Here is a 16,922-nt window from a genome sequence, read left to right as displayed (position 1 = left end):
GTACACAATCATATTCAACATACTGAAATTGCAACACACACACACACACACACACACACACAATCTGCAGACACCCTTCCCCAAAACAGTATAAAATAAAGGCTCATTTTTGTATTTTTTATCTAATTAAGGGATACTTTTGGATACTTTCCCTTGTGCCCATATTGGGTATACACTTAAATCTCCATTGTTACTAAAATTAATTTTGTCCCTTCTAATCTATCACTTCACTACTCTCCCAGTTAAGCAACTTATCACTTTTTGTTTATGTCATTGTTGTGGCCTTACAAAAGGTCTATTTACCTCAGTGGTTCATCTTTTGTCAAACTGATCTTTGATGGCCAAACTGACCATTTCTCTTGCATTAAAATTCCTGTTGGACTGAGGAAGACCAAAAGCATTGACAGCCTCTATTACTTAATCTGTTTTGTTCCTTATACTCATCTAACAAATTATCACAAAGTAAGTGGCCTTAAAATATGGAAGTATATTGTCTTAAATGAAGGTCAGTATTCAAAAATGAATCTAACTGGGTTTAAACTAAGGTGTTAAAAGTGCCATTGTAACACAGAGTGTAGGTGGGTGGATTCTTTGTCTTGAGAAAATACAAAGAATGAAATCCACGACTCAGAGTGAGAGCAAAGCAACAGAATATATTAGAGTAATAGAAAGCAGAGGTCCAAAGAGGAGGGGCTCCAAGAGAGGGATGCTAAGAGTTGTCTGTTGTCTAGGGCTTTTTATGGCTCTACCTATCCCCATAGTTGACTTGTGGTATGATAGGATTCAGTCAACTCTGTTTTTCTTCTTGAACAAATCTGGGGAAGCAGTGTTCAAGCCATTATTATCATAAGGGTGGGGCTGAGGGTTTGTTGGCACAAGAGGCAATGCTTTAGAGAATATTTTGTGACTGATTGGTTGTTGGTAGGGGTAACTAAGGAAGAGCTGTTGCAGGTTGAAGCTGTCAGGGGCAGCGACAAGACGTTCTCCAGGCCCGGTATCTCCTTCTAGGATGACATGCTCTCGTGCCCACTTTTCCTTCTCTGAGTCCTGCATTTTGTTTGCCTGTGGGTGGTCTATCTTCCTGCTTCATTCTCTCACCATGTTCCTTCTTGAGGTTTGAGGCACAATCTGTCCTTCCATTTCTAGCTTCTACAAGTTTCCCCTTCTTCCCACTTCAAATCCGTCAGTATAGTATATTCGAATCTTCTCTGATTCAGATCTCTGCCTTACTATTAAGCAATTAATGAATTGTTGTGAATACATTGGGCCATCTAGATGCCCCAGGAAAATGTATACTTATTTTCAGGTCAACTGATTACCAATTTAATTCCATCAGTATATAATTCCTCCTTGCCTTTCCAAATGTTTGAAATTAGGATGCAGAAATCTTTGGGGTCTATTATACTGCCAACTGCAGACCTTTCTTCGCTATCTAGACACAACATTCCTGTGCCATCTCTCAAAATTGAACCTCAGATGATACAGAACTGTTTTGTAATTAGTTCCCTACATGCAGGACTGCTGATTCATGAATCTGTCTTTGGCTCATGCTTGTCTCTATCTCTGTCTCTGCACTTCATTGCTTAGCGAATTTCAATCAGCCTTTTAAGGCTGCTTATGTCATCATTTGTGGGAAGTCATCCTGACATTCTAACCTTTTAATGAATTCAGTTTCCTCTGTGGTTACCTCCATCTTAATATTTTCACATTACATCAAGAATATCTGTTGACCTGTCAGCCTTGTTCTAGAATGTAAACTCCTTGAGAGCAGGGACTGACTGATACAATTATATATGCACAGCCCCAAGCATAGTGCTTAGCAAGAACTTGTGACTATTCTATTCTTCTGACCTACAGATGAGAACCCATGAAGAGTTTTAACAAATGCTCATTTTAGAAGAACTCTCTGGCAGCAATATGGAAGGTGGGTTTATGGAAGTGTGACAGAAGACTTGGGAGACTTCAGGACCAAATTTCAGTAGGACTACATTAATACAAATTATAATATCTCTCCATTTCTAGAGATCTGCTGTTTCCCAGTGATCCTTGTCTTCTTGTATTCACACTATTGTATAATCTCCAAACTTAAAAAGTGGGATGGACTTAGTAACTTTCTTCTAAAATACAGAATGTGGCAATAGTGATGGGATATCTCTTCCAAGATTATCCTTTATGAAGGCAGCTGTGAATTGTGTGAGTAATGTATGGAGAAGCCATGTGGCAAGGAATTAGGACCTTCAGTCCAAGAGCCTGTGAGCAACTGCATCTTGCCTACAATCATATAATTCGAGCTGGAGTCAAATTCTTCCTCATTTTGGTCTTCATGTAAGACCTCAGCTCTGCCCTACAGTTTAACTGCAGCTTTATAAGAATGCATACTGCTGAGCTGTGCTCAGACTTCTCAGAACCAGAAATTGATATGCTAAATGTTCAGTGTTTTTTTTTTAATTATTTCTTTAAAAAAAAAAATGTTCTGATTAGCTATATGGGACAATAGAATGCACTTTGACACATTATGCATAAATGGAGTGTAACTTCTCATTCTTCTGGTTGTACATGATATAGAATCACACCAGTTGTGTAGTCATATATGCACATAGGATAATAATGCATGATTTATTCTACCATCCTTCCTACCCCCAAACCATCTCCTCTCCTTTCACTCCCTTCTGCCTAACACTTTCTATGTACTGTTCATTGTGTCAATCAACTAACAGAGTGGACATAGTAAATGCTTTTATTATTTTTGTGATACAGTTATCAAAATTTCTGTTTTATAAAGAACTTTAGGCTTAGGGAAAAAGACCTGCCCGATATTATAAAGCTTTGAAATGGTCTTAGTTGCAAGGGATTATTCTTAACCTGTAAGGTATCTGCCTTTCTCCTCAAATTTTTAAAAATAAAATGATTCCTTACATATTAAGTATATTTTTAAAAATCCTGTACGTATTTATTTTTCACATTGACTTTCACTAGTACAAAATTGGGGTAAACAATTAAAGACAGCATTAAACCCACTGCATAGACAGCCTCATTATCTGTATTATGTACCATAACCCTGACGAAGCCTGAAAGAGACTTGAGGACAGTTATAGAACAACTGCTATGATGATTTCTCTCCCTGATTCTATCTCATATATTGAAAATAAAATGCCTAAACTATTTTAAATACTTCAGTAATCTTCTATCATCTCATCCGTTTATCAAAATCTGTTTTTATTTGCATTCATTTTAGTTACCTTTATATTTAACATAGAGGAATGTAAATAAATTTTTTTATATTGAATACTAATTGCTAATTCCTTTCTTGACCCATAAGAATTGACTACCTCTCTCCTCTTTCTAGTATAAATGTATTCGATCAATGGTTCCATTGACCTCATCTGTCTATCCAGAAAAGAAAAGATTATGTTGGAACTCTGCAGTACATTCTCTTCCTTCACTAGGGGTGCTCCAGGGAGAGGAAAGAAAGCAAGTGTCATGAAATAATTCTCTTATCAACATACTAATGACTGAACTCCAGGCAAAACAATGATGACAGAAGGATTTTGCTAGCAAAAGATTGGTACATGCTGTATACTTTTAGCAGGATGTGCCTAATTCTCTAGAATTACTTAAGGTAGACACATTGGGATACAGAGATTATTCATAATGACTTCTAGTAAAATTTTATGCCATATGTGTCTATATATATGTACACACACATGACATTAATGCTTTATAATATAACTGTTTCTATGAAAGTGAGGCCCCAGCATACCTCATAGCAATCTTATTCATTTACTTGGATCAGAATGATGTTATATGATAGCACTTGGGGAACTGTACCAGAAGAGCTAGACCTCTCTTTGCTTTACTTATGCTTATAATTACACATGTCCTTGAAATTGTTAGTAAAGCTCGATGCTAGATAAGATCTCTGAGTCCTCTGGGTCTGAATTATCAATCTGATCTTTTATGCGATCTAAAATTCCAAACTCTATTGATTTTTTGATGGCCCTTTTCAAATTTAACTCTTCTACTGATTGATTCAGTCAGTTTTGTATTCCCTAGAAATATAGGAGGCACAATTTTACACTGGTGAAATAATATACATGTTGGGCCAAAATCCAATCTGTTAGAAGAAATATATTTCACCCCTTAATCCCAGACCCTAAGGCTTTCAACCCAGGAGCAAATATCAATAGATTATGTATAATTACACACATGCAAACATATCTTGTAAAATATTTAGCATTCAGAGTTCTACATGTTACAATTTTTCACTGTATAATATATCTTGACAAAGACTTCATATGAGCATACTGGGATTTAATTCAGTATTTAACCTATGTATAAGGTATTTAGTCTTGTAATTCATTTATTTAATTAGTTTTCTGTTTTTAATTTTAGAATTTTTATATTACAAAAGTTCTATAGTAAGTATCCTTTTAAAACAGCTTGCTGGATTAAAGTGTATGTCCATTTCAATATTTGTTTTTTCAGATTTGGTCATGCTTTTCTCAAAGCTGTTACACTAATGTGACCTCCTATAAATGGGAATCAGAGAAGGTATGTGCATGGGTTATTATCCTCCTTCCATATTGAAAAGGCCTATCTCAAAATTTGTGGTTTCAGGTAATAGACAAGAATCTCTCTGTCCCTATGTATATCTTTATTAGGTTTTAGAGATAATCAATTTTCTTTCTTCTTTCCCCAATTTTCACTTCTTATATTTTTTATGAAATTTTTACTCATGTCAAATCTCAATCTAAATCTTTGGAAAATTTTCAGATATTTTTCAAATTATGTGTTTATATGATAAAGGACAAAAGATGATTAGTAAAAGTGACCAAGTTTCTTATTATGGAATATTTGCAAAATTTTATGATTTTTATATCTTTTAAAAAATTAAAGCAAAATTAAGTAATCACAATAAACATGATTTATATGATTGTAGTGAAAATATACTAAAATTGAAAATATTTTTGTACTTGTCAGCCTACCTGCTCAAATGATATAACACAGTAGGCTTTAACACACACTACTATATTGTAGAAAGGCAGGTTTGCAAGATTTCTCCTTGGCTGGCTTCTGGGAATCTGGCAGTTGAATTATTCATAAACTGAAAAGACCAGTTCATTGTGCTTAAACTATCTGTAAAATTATATGGTTTATGCTGATAACCTGCCTTCTTTCTAGGAGCTTGGGAATTTTGATATGTGCTAGAAACAAGTGCCTGTATGATCATCCCCTTAGAAACCCTAGAGTCTGTTCTGGGCTGCCAACATGCATAAGTTGAAGTTTAGCTCCCCCACCCCCACCATACCTCAGAATGTGACTGTTGGTAGAATAGGTTCTGTAAACATACAATAACATTAAAATAAGGTCATTAGATTGGGGCCCTAATCCAATATAATTGTGTCCTTACAGTAAGAGGAGATGACACAGTCACTTATAGAAGGAAAACTTTGGGAAGACACAAGTTTTAGTGGGCATTCAGCTCCCTTTTAAATGAAAGTTAAGATGGAATTCTGCATATGGTTGTACTTATCTGTCTTATCTGCCTTATCAAGATAAAATGAAAAAAGCTTTAGAGAAGATATTTATGTTTCTTAGTCAATGCAGTATTTATTACAGTACCTGCCATTCCCATTACATAGAATGATCTCAATAGTAGTTATTCAATAAATAGTACTCAGTAAATGAGTAAATTTGTTTTTTCTTGGTCACTGTTTAAATGGACATTATTGATGTTTCTCTCAGGGTATCTCCAGTTTCTTTTCCTTTTCTTTTCTTTTGTTTGTTTGCTTGTTTGTCATTCATTTCTGAACATTGATTCTTCTAATTGTCTCTGTCCTGTTTTAGATGACATCCCATGCTTTTAACTAATGAATTATTGTTTCCCTATGCAATGTTAATAACTTGAGCTATGGAATAGCAAAAAATGTGTTATGGCCTGTTTTCACATTTATTTATTTTATAAACATGTGCATTATAAATTTGTAATAGTAATGTTGTGTTAGATTTTGCTTTCAACAGAAGATTTTGTGATTATGTAGCTTCATGCACTCATCCTCATAAAACCTCAGGATTCACAAATTAACCAAAGTACATGGCTGATTTGCATAAAGATGTAATTATTCTGTTAAACGGAAGATCACAAATTGTTAGTAATGTGTAATATCTAGTAGGTCAAAAAATGCAGTCTGTAAAAATTGAAAGCTAAATAAAAATAAAAAAAGTAATCGTTTAAAAATAAAACAAAATAAAAAGAATAGCAAATAGAGTCTTTTAAACAGGGAGAATATTATTAAATCTATAGTTCGCATACTTTGCTTAAATAAACATGTCAATATTAATGTGCATGTTTTGAGCTTAAGGAAGGAAAGATTGAATGTGCAAGAAGACACTGGATTTACAGTATTTATATTTCAATAAGAAATTCTCAAAGCAAATTGCTTTAAATGTGAAAATAGAAATTATTATTGACTATCACAACTGAATATTTTGTTTTATAAATATGTATATGGTGACCCTGTAAAATGAATTATCTTCCAAAATTGCAAATTTAAACTTATAACTCAGTTTTCTATCAATTTTCTATGAAATAGCACAGTTTAAAAAGTCATCATACAACTGAGCAAAATGGTGTATGCCTATAATCCCAGATAATCAGGAGACAGGGGCAGGAGGATTGCAAATACCAGGCCAGCCTCAGCAATTTAGTGAGACCTTCAGTAATTTAGCAAGACCCTGTCTCAAAAAGTAAAACTGGTGTGCCTCAGTGGTAAGTCACCCCCTAGATTCAATTCCTATTAACATAAAAAAAAAATTAAAGAAAGAAAAGAAAATATTACACTAACTGCACAAGCTTGTAACTTTGAATCTGTTCTACTTATTAGAATGAAACCAGTATTGCGTTTAGGTTTTTATTTAAGAAGGACATGTACTGCACTAAATGTAGTCAACCACAGAAATATGTTGTTCTTTTTCGGTTTTTTTAATGAGTAAACATTTATTTAAGTACAGTTCCTTTAATTGTGGTTATGTAATTTCTTTATTTTTTTATTTTTATAATATTGAACTAAGAGGAATCTGGTTTTTTTGTTAACATGGATAATTGTCACCTATTTATGTAGTTGGTATTATAACTATTCTAATATGAGTGTTCAGAACAAGTGCTGATTAAAATATTACTGCATCCTTATCGTGTTCTGCCAGCTGGTTGTTTATATTAACATTGCAGGGGATCACAGGTGTTATTTCAGGAAGCTGCTTACTAGTTATGGGCTTTTTGGGGGGAGGTGATTAATTTTTTCACCTAATTAGTGAACAGTCTGAGAAAAGCTTAATCTTTAGTATGGTTTCAGAAGTAATGAAAGTTAAAATTTAAAAAGACCTTGAGTGACATTCTGCAAGTTAAAAAAAACAAAACAAAACAAAAAAACATCTAAAAATCAAAATGAAGGAAATTGAAACCTTTCCATTCTTTTGTTTTTTATTTGAGATTTTTGTTTTCTTTTTTGTTGTTTTGTTTTAATGTTACTTTGTTTGATATCATGAGCTCACTCCTGTTGTATTAGTAGTATCATGTTTGCCACACTATTCTTTATTTTTATTTAAAATTCTTCTGAATCACTTTGTTTTAGATATATTTCTGCATTAAAGTGTTGGGTTTTGCTTCATGGTGCACTTTGAAATCTTTGTTTTGAAAAATATAATAATTTATTTTCACTTACTAACATAATAAATACTATGTATGCCCATCTCAGTCAAATTATTTTATGCTGTTTCTTTTGTGATTGTGTGCTCTTTCTCTCTTTCAACCTTGTAAAGGGGTCATAGTTGCCCTGTAAATATTTCTTCTAAATTTCTTTAAGATTTAAGAAAAATGTAATGATAAAGTGATTTCAGCTACTGACTGATGAGAATATGCTCTTAACATTTTTATTCTGACTCAGGGAATGAACACAGGAAATATAGTCATACTTAAAAATTCTGGCCAATTAAGAGAACATCAGAGTTATTGTTTCTTACTGAGATTTTAAATATGCAAAAAATGTTTTTTTCATGAGAAAGACAAATTAAGACAAAATTTGTCATTTAAGGATTAAATATTCCATTAGTTCTCATTTATATAGGTGCTTAATTTCAGTATTAGTATTCCCTGAGAGATCGAAATATTGTTTTAGATTTGTTCTCATTTAAAATATATTGAGTTCTGTCTTAGATAACAATAATTATGGAAATCATTGTTTTTGTAGGTTCTGGAATATGTATCAATTATATATTATGAAACAGTTTTCATAATGGAATTTTAGAATGCCATACAATTATTTATTAAACTTATTTTCACAAGATTTTTTTCTTTTCTTATAGGAAGAATGAAGTGATTGATTTGCCTAAATTAAGTTAATCCCTAGAGGCTTAAACTATGTTTTATCAAAAGTATGCAATTTAAATATTTTTAAAGTAATTTTGTTAGTTTATTTTTGCAATGTAATATATGCACTTAGCTAAAAAGATATAGCTTACACATGCATTTATGATTGTATTACAAAAGTAGTAATATTTTATTTCTCTAAAATGGTAATATTAAATAATACAATTGTTACTCTTATTTCTTCTTTATTTCATCATTTCATTTTTGTTGACTATCTGGACAGTAATTTGTGGTTTGTAATTTTTTGTTAAAATGGGCCTCCTAAAAAAGATATTTCAATTAAATGATTAAATGAAAATTGAATGAAAGACAAATCTAACAGCCTTGTGTTTTGCAAAAAATAAGTATGCCTTATATCTAACTACATTGTTGTTAGCCATCTGTAAGCTCAATGAAAATAATGTAGCTCATACTGGTAATAATAATTGCTATTAATAATGGTAATTATTGTTGTTACTGGCATTGTTAGTATTTTTAACATCATAATTTTAAAACGTGGATGATCCTATTGAACCCTTACAAAACAAATAACCTGTAATCTATTTCTCTCCCATACCAGGATACAGGGGGAAGAGTGCTTCTGAGGGAAAATAATGCAGGTAATTTCACAAAATCTTTGGGAAAATGCTGATAATTGACATCTTGAAAAATAAACTGATGGCATTTGTCTGGATGAATGTTTGTAGTGTAGAATGCTTTGAACAAGATGTTGCTGGTTTGAGATTTCTTGTAGTTAACAAACCTAACATTTACGGATTTATGTGCTGTGGCTCCTTGGACAGTGCTATTTAAAGTACACAGTTTTCTGAGTATTAAGAGGAGATAGATTCTCATACCCTTAAATGCTCACTAGTCTGTGTGATAAATTGAACATCTTTCTTAATGACCTACTCAATTAGTCTGAGCCAAAAAGCAGGTATTTATGTGGAAAAAAAAGGACTAGAGCGGGTGCAAACTGGAACCCGATCCTATTCTACCTGTGTTTTTTGATTGCTTATGTATTTGAAATTATTAGGAAATCTTTATACTGAATAATTTCTCTGAACATGTAAGTCTGGTTTGTAAACTGATCCTTTTTGTCATCTCAGGAGTTAATAGTTTGGTCAAGGTTAGGGATGTAGAAAGTAATTCTTGTTTCCTTGTACAGTTCTTATAAGTTTTTGTTAGTAAAAGTAATTTTCTTTGTCATATTAAAAATGAACAACAGCAACAAAACCTAGCAGACTTTTGCATAAGATAGTTCTAAGTCTACCTTGACCCACCAATTCTTAACTGAATGGGCAGTGAACCTCAGTTGCTTAATTTTTAAAATGGGAATAATTACAATATCTGTTTTCAATCATTATGGAAAGTATTGAAAACATATAAAATAGCATATCTGAAGAATCTGTGCAATGATTTACAGATGGCCCTCAATAACTGTTAGTTTTCCTCCCCTTATGTTTTATTTTTTCTTATCTTCCCTGTCTGTGAGCAAGAATTACTGTGACAACTTGGATATATGATGCCTTCCTGGGAACAAAATTTTGAAATGAATGTTCAGTTTCTTTGGGCACCCTTTACTTTCCTCATGTACTTCTTAATTGAAATAAAGCAGTATTCTGTATGTGAATTTTCTCAAATTTTATTTTAAGAAGTTGAAATATAGCACCTTTATCCTTCCTATTAGGAGATTGTTTTACTGTGAAAGAAGAAACTCTTAACAATGAATATCTGTTATCCAAAGATTTTCAGAGAGAACATTTAAATCCTGACTTTAAATGATAAAGCTAATAATTTTGAAACTTGCTAGTTGATATCATTGTAAAATTGAAAATGCTAACATTGTAAAATATGTATACCTAATATATTTCATAAAATCTATCAAAATATGAATGAATAAATCTCACAAGTTTAAGAGCCTTAAACTCAGAGAAAATTATATTGGTCTAGTGTTCTTGGGCATTGAGATATCACTTTTAAGGTTAAAGATAAGTTGTTGCATCTCTCTTCTCCTGAAATAAAAATGGAGGCAGCATGCTTAGTAGATGCCTGTTTGGGAGGCAACATTCTTTCTTTGGGTGTTCTACTCTAGCTTGTTAACCAAGTGATCCCCACAACTATTTATTTTGAGTGGTTCTCAGAGAAACTGAAGAATCTGGAACAGGTCAGGCTTCCATACAAACCACTGTGCCACCTGTGCCATATGGCTTAACAGATATCTTGGTGTTTGAAGTATCAATTGTAGATGGAGATACTCTTTGGCTGTTTTGGCAGTAGGCTATAAGTGAATCCTGGTGCAGACCCTTAGATTTTTGGAGGAAAGTCCTATGAATAATTACTCTCCTTTGAAGAAACAGTCATTAGCTTTGTAGTACCTGAACAGTTAACCATGAGCTACCAACTTATCATGCAACCAGAGCTGTACATTATCAACTTGATGTCTTACATAAAGTTGACTATGCACAGAAGCATTCCACTATTCCCTCGAAATAGTATTTATGAGATTGGGCTCATGTAGACCCTGAAATCACAGACAAGTTACATAAGAAAGTGGCTTGGATCCCTGTGGCATCTACTCTGCTTTCATTTTTTCTATTGGACTTTCATCTATGACCTCATGGATACTTCCTCACTACCAGCTGATTGAGGAAAAAAAGAACTATATCCTAGTTCTTATATGATTCTTCAAGATACGCATACACCAGATTCAAGTTTACTTTTGGACCTTGCAGCACTACAGTCTCTCTCTGAAGCATCCCTCAAATACACTGGTTACGATAAATCCTCTATGTGAGGATAAGCTTTGAGCAATGACCTCATCATGCATCTGTATGTTAATTTTGCTTACAAAGAGAAAGGGACATATATACAATCATCTACTAATTCATGGCCTAAGGCCAAATGAAATTTGATGGATGTTAAAGGATTTTTGAACACAGTTGGAGAATTGGTAACAAGGAGATTCTAGAAAAAAGTCTGTGAATGGTTCTTTATAAATGGGCAAAGAATATGAAAATATTTGTGTCCATGTGAGTGAACATCAAAGGATGACCCGTTTTGTGGATACAAAGTCTCTTTCCCCAGTCATTATCCATTGCCCAATGGTATTATATCAAGATGGTAATGGTGGTGGGAGTAGAGGTTTTGCATGGGCTCAGTGACATGGACTTTTATTCATCAAAACTATATTTTTTGCTGAATAGTTTATTTGGTAATACTGCATCTCAATATGGTACCATTCCTGGAATGATTTGCCAGCTACATGGTTGCAGACTGGTTATGTCGAACTACTTCAATCATGGGGATGTATAGCATTTTGTTCTTAGTATACTATGCACTTATTCTGTATGTGAATTTGTCTGCTTTGCACACAGTGCTTTTGATAAAACTACTATCTATAAACTTATGGAATTCCTGATCCACCATCATATTTCATACAACACTTTTTTCTGATCACAGAATTCACTTCATGAATGAAGCATGGCAGTGATCCCATGTGTGGGATTAACTGGTTGTCATAGTTTGGATCTGAAATGTTCCCCAAAAGCCCATTGGCACTATTGGAATGTAGTGAACACCTTTAAGAGGCAGAACCTAGCAGGAAGTTTTAGGTCGTGCTCTTGAAGGAGATTATGGGATGCTATCATCTTTCTCTTTTGCTTGCTCAGCCTTGAAGTGAATGATGACCCACAGTAATCACAGGGGCACTCCAGCCTGCATCCTGAGCTACTATAAACAATGGAAACAGCCAACTGAGAACATTGCAGTTCCCTGAGCTGGCAAACCAGAAGTTGCTGGTAGGCGGTATGAAGCAACTAGGGAATTGGCTCCTGTGCCCCTGCAACTCTGGAGAGAGCCACAGCCAAAGACTGATAGACATCCACTAAATGTTCAAACCCCAATGAGATACAAACAAACATTTAACAAGAATTTTCTTCACCTTGGCATAGTTTACTATAAATAACTCTAATGTCAACTTTGACCATATAAATATTCCTTAATAATAATTGTTAACCCAAGAGACAAGATTGGATCTTTGACTCATTTAAATATATTTCGTCTGATGATTTAAAGCATTACTTGGGATCAATCTTCCAATCTTTGTTTTTCTAACTCTATTTCTTCTCTTACCACTTACTCATTCTCTTGCATTATCTACTACTACCTCAGATGAACACCATTTATCTATTTCTTCTTTCTACCTTGGGGTAAATTATTCTTTAATATTTTCCTTCCTCCCTTCCTTCCTTCCTTCCTTCCTTCCTTCCTTCCTTCCTTCCTTCCTTCCTTCCCTCCCTCCCTCCCTCTCTCCCTCCCTCTCTCTCTCTCTCTCTTTCTTTCTTTCTCTCTTTCTTTCCTTCTTTCTTTCTTTCTTTCTTTCTTTCTTTCTTTCTTTCTTTCTTTCTTTCTTTCTTTCTTTCTTTCTTTCTCTCCTTTCTCCTTTTCCCCATTCTTTCTTCCTCCCCTTTTGAAGTCTCCACTTAAGGATATAATAAATTCTCTAAATTTAACAACAAATTTTTGACAGATTCAAGAACTGTATTATAGGTTCAATACTTGAATTTGAGAAACTATAGAGAAAATTAGCAACAATTTTTTTGTTTCTTATAAGTTGAATAGAATAAGGATTGTTTTTAAATGATTACAGTAAATAGGGCTCTCTTAAAGTGCTGTTGATGTTGGAATCAGCAGAAGTCACACATCAACTTAAAATATAATTTTCTGGATATTGACCCACCCACCTCATGTCTCTTAAGAGAAAGAAGTTCAAAACTAGTCCTTTACTCTTTACTTTAAAAAAAAAGTCAGAACTATATTGATAGATAGGTAGATGTACCAAAAAAAAAAAAAAAAAAAAAAAAATGAAAAAGCAAGGGAACAAACTATCCAAAACAGCCCATCATGATTTAAGAACAAACTTCATGGACATCACAGTGGAGGAAATTTCAGAGAAGAAATTTAAAAAGTACATAGTTAATCTATTCAAGCTAAAAGATGAAAGGATTGAAATTAGAGGAAAAACACGGGAAGTGAAAGATCACTTTGGTAAAGAAATAGACATTCTCATAAAAGAACCAAACAAATCCTAAAAATAAAAGAACCAAAAACCAAATTACAAATTTAATGTAGGGCTGGGGAGATAGCTCAGTTGGTAGGGTGCTTGCCTGTCAAGCACAAGGCCCTGGGTTCAATCCCCAGCACTGCAAAAAAAAAAAAAAAAAAAAAAAAAAAAAAAAAAATTCAATGTAAAACATCACCAGTAGATTAGACCACTTTGAAGACAGATTTTCAGGCCTTGAAGACAAAGTACAGAATCATAAAAATAAAGTCTACCATAAATAAAAGATGTTAAGAGACTATGAACAACATATTCATGAAATCTGGGATAACATTAAAAGGTCAAATTGAAGATTCATTGGGATAGATGAAGGCTTTGAAACCCAAGCTAAATAATACAGAAACTTTTCAATGAAATACCAAAACATTTTCCAGACTCCATAGACCTCCTGCCCTGTGCTGCACAGACTTCCCATGCTGCAGGTTCCCCATCTATGAATACTGCCATGTGCAGCCACTGTCTCAGTGGTTACCGCCATGGTGGGACTGCACGCCACCATCACAGACATCTTGAGAAGTAGACTCTGTCTTGGGACACTGACCAGGGCCTGGAAGCCCAACATCAAGATCACTTTTGGTTTGTTCATTTGCCCACCTATTGCCTGACCATCTCCCGCTGCCTGCTGCTGCCTGGAAGTCCATTGTCAGTGTCTCCACAGGTTTGGTTACTGCCATCTTGGGACATCAGCCATGGCCAAGGGGTCTGAAGTTTTGTGCTATCACTGCCACCATCTTGGGACATGGCTGTCTCAGTCTGGGAACACTGGCCAGGGCCTGGAGATCTATTGTCAGGGTACCTGCAGCTATGATTGCACCTGAGATCTTCCTTCTGTGTGTACTAGTGGCTCCCATCTGGCTGCCTCTTTTCAGGGTTGCTCCTTTGTGTGAGCACATTCTTGGTGGTCTCTCTTCAAGGTGAAATACTGTTGAGTTCTTGGGACTGCAGCAAGGCAGAACCTAGGGAGTCTAAAGCCCAGATCAATCAGTTTGCAATTGGGTCAGCATGCACCAATCTGGGCTGGTCAGCCTGTGAAAAGCTGGACACTGGGGACATTGCACCAGGGGGAGCACAGGTTGGAGAAAGTGGAGAGAACAGCTCTCTTCAGCTCAGTGAATCCCAAAGTAAGCAGAAATGGAAGGGGCCAGCTACAACAGATGGGAAGAATGTGAGAGGGTATGAGGGCATCTTGCTATGAGCTCACCCAGTCAATTGGTTCAGCACCCACTGGACTGGAGCTACCCTCAAATTTCAGACAGCCCCACCTATCAGCAGAGAGGGGAAGCTGAGAAAAATTTTTGAAAGCCAACAGAAACAATTGTTCAATTTTCTATTGAGATTTTCCTTTTTTACCCCCTCGCATCTCTACTGTCTTTGAATCTGAATATTTTTCAAGCATCACTTTATTGAGGAATGGGATGCCTGAATAGTATATTCCAGTTTTGTTGTACATTCTTATATTTTTACTTAAAAAAAAAACTGTATATATTTTTTGTCTCATTTATCTGTCTCCCTGAATTCTCTTACTTCTTTCATGTTAACAGCCAACCTCTATTAATTCTTCCTTCACTCAATATAAATTTTTACCTCTATCTTCTCTCCTTCTTCCTCATAAACACTACTATCTTACACTACTTCTGTTCCCTCTTTGTCCACCATTTGAAACAGAAGACCTTTTTAGCAAAAATTACTCTTCATATTGTTGACAGTAATTGAACATATCATTTCTTTTTATTGCTACAAAACTGTACACACCTTAATAGGAGCTATTTGGTTTAAGGTATTGTTTGCATAGGGTGCTGTTAATACCGGTCTCCCCCTTAAAGGTGAGGTACCAGAAGCCTTCAGGGACAATGCAAGATTACAGGGTAGAAACTCTACTGCCTCAGATCCATACTGCTAGATGGGAAGACTCATGAACATGAAAACACAAGGGAATAGAGTGCCTCAAACAAACTAAGATGTTCCAACAATAGAATCCATAAACAAGACAGTAGAAGAAATGTCAGAGAAGTAGTTTAGGAGGTACATAGTTAGAACTAATGTTCAAAATTAAGGATGGTATTTGAAAATTCAGGAAGCAAAAGAGCACTTCAATAAAGAGGCAGAGATAATAAAAAAGCAGAAATCCTCAAAATGAAGAAAAGCAAACCAAATTAAAAAAAATCATTGGAAAGTATCACCAACAGACTAGACAACTTGGAAGACAGAACCTCGGACAATGAAGACAAAATGTATACTCTTGAAAATAAAGTGTACTCTGTGGAGAAGATGGTAAGAAACCATGAACAAAGCTTCCAAGGTACATGGGAACATGAAAAGATCAAATTTAAGATTTATCAGGACAGATGAAGGCATAGAGATACAAACCAAAGGAATGCACAGTCTTTTCAGTGATATAATATCAGAAAATTTCCCATATCTAAAGAATGAAATGTAAAACCCAATACAAGAGGCTCTCGGGACCCTCAATGTACAAAATCACAGCAGACCCACACCAAGGCACATTTTAATGAGAATGACTAATATACAGAATAAGAATAGACTTTTAAATTCTGCGAGAGAAAAAAATCAAATTATGTATGGGGGAAACCAATTTGGATCTCAGCTGATTTCTCAACCCAGACTCTCAATGCCAGGAGGTGTTGGAATAATATATATCAAGTTCTGAAAGAAAATAAATGCCAACCAAGAATTTTATATCAAACAAAACTAAGCTTCAGATTTGAAGACGAAATAAAAACCTTCCGTGATAAACAAAAGTTAACAGAATTCACAACTAGAAAGCCTGTACTATAGAACATTCTCAGCAAAATATTCCATGAGGAGGAAGTGAAAAAAAATAATGAAAACCAGCAAAGAGAGGAAATATGCTAAAAAAAAAAATTGAATCAAAGGAGAAACCAAGTCAAGTTAAAAACCAAAAATAAATTCATCAAGCAATAGACATAGACTGGCAGATTGGATTAAAAAAAATAAAAGACCCAATAATATGCTGTCTTCAAGAGACTCACCTTCTAGGTAAAGGCATTCACAGACTGAAGGTGAAAGGTTGTGAAAAAACATATTACTCACATGAACTGCATGAATAAGCAGGGGGTTCTATCTTCATATCAGATAAAGTATACTTTAAGCCAAAGTTAGAAGGGATAAAGAAGGGCACTTCATACTGCTTAAGGGAATCATACATCAATAAGATACAACAATCATAAATATTTATACCCCAAATAATTAGGTACCTACATATGTCAAAGAAAACTATCTTCAAGAATCAAATAGACCACAACACAATAATACTGGGTGACTTTAACAGACCTCTCTCACTACTGGATAGATCTTCCAAATAAAAACTAAATAAACTATAGAACTAAATAATACAATCAATAATTTAGACTTAAT

Source organism: Sciurus vulgaris, assembly GCF_902686455.1.
Source record: "Sciurus vulgaris genome assembly, chromosome: 3".
Classification (NCBI taxonomy): Eukaryota; Metazoa; Chordata; class Mammalia; order Rodentia; family Sciuridae; genus Sciurus; species Sciurus vulgaris.
The sequence above is the reverse complement of the archived record's forward strand: the minus strand, read 5'-3'. Positions refer to the sequence as shown.